Source organism: Oncorhynchus tshawytscha, unplaced genomic scaffold (assembly GCF_018296145.1).
Source record: "Oncorhynchus tshawytscha isolate Ot180627B unplaced genomic scaffold, Otsh_v2.0 Un_scaffold_1746_pilon_pilon, whole genome shotgun sequence".
Taxonomy (NCBI): Eukaryota; Metazoa; Chordata; class Actinopteri; order Salmoniformes; family Salmonidae; genus Oncorhynchus; species Oncorhynchus tshawytscha.
Window position 1 is genome coordinate 124648 of NW_024609798.1, and position 5353 is coordinate 130000.

Genomic DNA, 5353 nt, shown 5'->3' on the forward strand with positions numbered 1-5353 from the left:
TCTTTCTGGTAAGAAGACGGGCGGGGGCGTATGCCTTATGGCCAACGAGACATGGTGTGATGAAAGAAACATACAGGTACTCAAATCCTTCTGTTCACCGGATTTAGAATTCCTCACAATCAAATGTAGACCGCATTATCTACCAAGAGAATTCTCTTCGATTATAATCACAGCCGTATATATCCCCCCCCAAGCAGACACATCAATGGCTCTGAACGAACTTTATTTGACTCTTTGCAAACTTGAATCCAGTTATCCGGAGGCTGCATTCATTGTAGCTGGGGATTTTAACAAGGCTAATCTGAAAACAAGACTCCCTAAATTTTATCAGCATATCGATTGCGCAACCAGGGGTGGAAAAACCTTGGATCATTGTTACTCTAACTTCCGCGACGCATATAAGGCCCTGCCCCACCCTCCTTTCGGAAAAGCTGACCACGACTCCATTTTGTTGATCCCTGCCTACAGACAGAAACTAAAACAAGAGGCTCCCACGCTGAGGTCTGTCCAACGCTGGTCCGACCAAGCTGACTCCACACTCCAAGACTGCTTCCATCACGTGGACTGGGATATGTTTCGTATTGCGTCAGATAACAATATTGACGAATACGCTGATTCGGTGTGCGAGTTCATTAGAACGTGTGTTGAAGATGTCGTTCCCATAGCAACGATTCAAACATTCCCTAACCAGAAACCGTGGATTGATGGCAGCATTCGCGTGAAACTGAAAGCGCGAACCACTGCTTTTCATCAGGGCAAGGTGACTGGTAACATGACCGAATACAAACAGTGCAGCTATTCCCTCCGCAAGGCTATCAAACAAGCTAAGCGTCAGTACAGAGACAAAGTAGAATCTCAATTCAACGGCTCAGACACAAGAGGCATGTGGCAGGGTCTACAGTCAATCACGGACTACAAGAAGAAATTCAGCCCAGTCACGGACCAGGATGTCTTGCTCCCAGGCAGAATAAATAACTTTTTTGCCCGCTTTGAGGACAATTCAGTGCCACTGACACGGCCTGCAACGAAAACATGCGGACTCTCCTTCACTGCAGCCGAGGTGAGTAAGACATTTAAACGTGTTAACCCTCGCAAGGCTGCAGGCCCAGGCGGCATCCCCAGCCGCGCCCTCAGAGCATGCGCAGACCAGCTGGCCGGTGTGTTTACGGACATATTCAATCAATCCCTATACCTGTCTGCTGTTCCCACATGCTTCAAGAGGGCCACCATTGTTCCTGTTCCCAAGAAAGCTAAGGTAACTGAGCTAAACGACTACCGCCCCGTAGCACTCACTTCCGTCATCATGAAGTGCTTTGAGAGACTAGTCAAGGACCATATCACCTCCACCCTACCTGACACCCTAGACCCACTCCAATTTGCTTACTGCCCAAATAGGTCCACAGACGATGCAATCTCAACCACACTGCACACTGCCCTAACCCATCTGGACAAGAGGAATACCTATGTGAGAATGCTGTTCATCGACTACAGCTCGGCATTCATCACCATAGTACCCTCCAAGCTCGTCATCAAGCTCGAGACCCTGGGTCTCGACCCCGCCCTGTGCAACTGGGTACTGGACTTCCTGACGGGCCGCCCCCCAGGTGGTGAGGGTAGGCAACAACATCTCCACCCCGCTGATCCTCAACACTGGGGCCCCACAAGGGTGCGTTCTAAGCCCTCTCCTGTACTCCCTGTTTACCCACGACTGCGTGGCCACGCACGCCTCCAACTCAATCATCAAGTTTGCGGACGACACAACAGTGGTAGGCTTGATCACCAACAACGACGAGACGGCCTACAGGGAGGAGGTGAGGGCCCTCGGAGTGTGGTGTCAGGAAAATAACCTCACACTCAACGTCAACAAAACTAAGGAGATGATTGTGGACTTCAGGAAACAGCAGAGGGAACACCCCCCTATCCACATCGATGGAACAGTAGTGGAGAGGGTAGCAAGTTTTAAGTTCCTCGGCATACACATCACAGACAAACTGAATTGGTCCACCCACACAGACAGCATCGTGAAGAAGGCGCAGCAGCGCCTCTTCAACCTCAGGAGGCTGAAGAAATTCGGCTTGTCACCAAAAGCACTCACAAACTTCTACAGATGCACAATCAAGAGCATCCTGGCGGGCTGTATCACCGCCTGGTACGGCAACTGCTCCGCCCACAACCGTAAGGCTCTCCAGAGGGTAGTGAGGTCTGCACAACGCATCACCGGGTGCAAACTACCTGCCCTCCAGGACACCTACACCACCCGATGTTACAGGAAGGCCATAAAGATCATCAAGGACATCAACCACCCGAGCCACTGCCTGTTCACCCCGCTATCATCCAGAAGGCGAGGTCAGTACAGGTGCATCAAAGCTGGGACCGAGAGACTGAAAAACAGCTTCTATCTCAAGGCCATCAGACTGTTAAACAGCCACCACTAACATTGAGTGGCTGCTGCCAACACACTGACACTGACACTGACTCAACTCCAGCCACTTTAATAATGGGAATTGATGGGAAATGATTTAAATATATCACTAGCCACTTTAAACAATGCTACCTTATATAATGTTACTTACCCTACATTATTCATCTCATATGCATACGTAGATACTGTACTCTATATCATCGACTGCATCTTTATGTAATACATGTATCACTAGCCACTTTAACTATGCCACTTGGTTTACATACTCATCTCATATGTATATACTGTACTCGATACCATCTACTGTATCTTGCCTATGCTGCTCTGTACCATCACTCATTCATATATCCTGATGTACATATTCTTTATCCCCTTACACTGTGTATAAGACAGTAGTTTTGGAATTGTTAGTTAGATTACTTGTTGGTTATTACTGCATTGTCGGAACTAGAAGCACAAGCATTTCGCTACACTCGCATTAACATCTGCTAACCATGTGTATGTGACAAATAAAATTTGATTTGATTTGATTGACGGGGCTGTAGTGGAGCAGGTTGAGAGCTTCAAGTTCCTTGGCGTCCACATCAACAACAAACTAGAATGGTCCAAACACACCAAGACAGTCATGAAGAGGGTACGACAGAACCTTTTCCCCCTCAGGAGACTGAAAAGATTTGTCATGGGTCCCCAGATCCTCAAAAGGTTCTACAGCTGCACCATCGAGAGCATCCTGACTGGTTGCATCACTGCCTGGTACGGCAACTGCTCGTCCTCCGACTGCAAGGCACCACAGAAGGTAGTGTGTACAGCCCAGTACATCATGGGTCCAAGGCACCACAGAAGGTAGTGTGTACAGCCCAGTACATCATGGGTCCAAGGCACTACAGAGGGTAGTGTGTACGGCCCAGTACATCATGGGGCCAAGGCACTACAGAGGGTAGTGCGTACGGCCCAGTACATCACCGGGGCCAAGCTTCCTGCCGTCCAGGACCTCTATACCAGGCGGTGTCAGAAAAATAGTCAGAGACTTCAGCCACCCCAGTTATAGACTGTTCTCTCTGCTACCACATGGCAAGCGGTACCGGAGCACTAAGTCTAGGTCCATGAGGCTTCTTAACAGCTTCTACCCCCAAACCATAAGACTCCTGAACATCTAATCAAATGACTACCCAGACAGTTTACATTGACTCCCCCTCTTCAATGCTGCTGCTACTCTGCCCAGTTATCATCTGGGGCATAGTCACTTTAATAACTCTACCTACATGTACATATTACTCAACTGGGGCCAAGGCACCATTGACTCTGGCCCAGTACATCATGGGTCCAAGGCACTACAGACTGTGTACGGCCCAGTACATCTCCAATTGACTACTGCGTACGGCCCAGTACATCATGGGGCCAAGGCACCACAGAAGGTAGTGTGTACGGTACCCCCAGTACATCATACTCCACATTGACTCTGTACGGCCCAGTACATCATGGTTCCAAGGCACCACAGAAGGTAGTGTGTACGGCCCAGTACATCATGGGTCCAAGGCACTACAGAGGGTAGTGTGTACGGCCCAGTACATCATGGTTAGGCACCACAGATTGACTCTGTACGGCCCCCTGTCATAGCACTCCACATTGACTCTGTACGGCCCAGTACATCCTGGGGTATAAGGCACCACAGAGGGTAGTGTGTACGGCCCAGTACATCATGGGGCCAAGGCACTACAGAGGGTAGTGCGTACGGCCCAGTACATCACCGGGGCCAAGCTTCCTGCCGTCCAGGACCTCTATACCAGGCGGTGTCAGAAAAATAGTCAGAGACTTCAGCCACCCCAGTTATAGACTGTTCTCTCTGCTACCACATGGCAAGCGGTACCGGAGCACTAAGTCTAGGTCCATGAGGCTTCTTAACAGCTTCTACCCCCAAACCATAAGACTCCTGAACATCTAATCAAATGACTACCCAGACTATTTACATTGACTCCCACTCCCCCTCTTCAATGCTGCTGCTACTCTGTTGTTATCATCTCTGCATAGTCACTTTAATAACTCTACCTACATGTACATATTACCTCAACTAACCGGGGCCTCTGCACATTGACTCTGCACCGGTACCCCCTGTATATAGTCTCCACATTGACTCTGTACCGGTACCCCCTGTATATAGTCTCCACATTGACTCTGTACCGGTACCCCCTGTATATAGTCTCCACATTGACTCTGTACTGGTACCCCCTGTATATAGCCTCCACATTGACTCTGTACCGGTACCCCCTGTATATAGCCTCCACATTGACTCTGTACCGGTACCCCCTGTATATAACCTCCACATTGACTCTGTACCGGTACCCCCTGTATATAGCCTCCACATTGACTCCACATTCAGCATATCACTGTGAGGTCTACTACACCTGTTGTATTCAGCATTTCACTGTAAGGTCTACTACACCTGTTGTATTCAGCATTTCACTGTGAGGTCTACTACACCTGTTGTATTCAGCATTTCACTGTGAGGTCTACTACACCTGTTGTATTCAGCATTTCACTGTGAGGTCTACTACACCTGTTGTATTCAGCATTTCACTGTGAGGTCTACTACACCTGTTGTATTCAGCATTTCACTATAAGGTCTACTACACCTGTTGTATTCAGCATTTCACTGTCAGGTCTACTACACCTGTTGTATTCAGCATTTCACTGTGAGGTCTACTACACCTGTTGTATTCAGCATTTCACTGTGAGGTCTACTACACCTGTTGTATTCAGCATTTCACTATAAGGTCTACTACACCTGTTGTATTCAGCATTTCACTGTGAGGTCTACTACACCTGTTGTATTCAGCATTTCACTGTGAGGTCTACTACACCTGTTGTATTCAGCATTTCACTGTGAGGTCTACTACACCTGTTGTATTCAGCATTTCACTATAAGGTCTACTA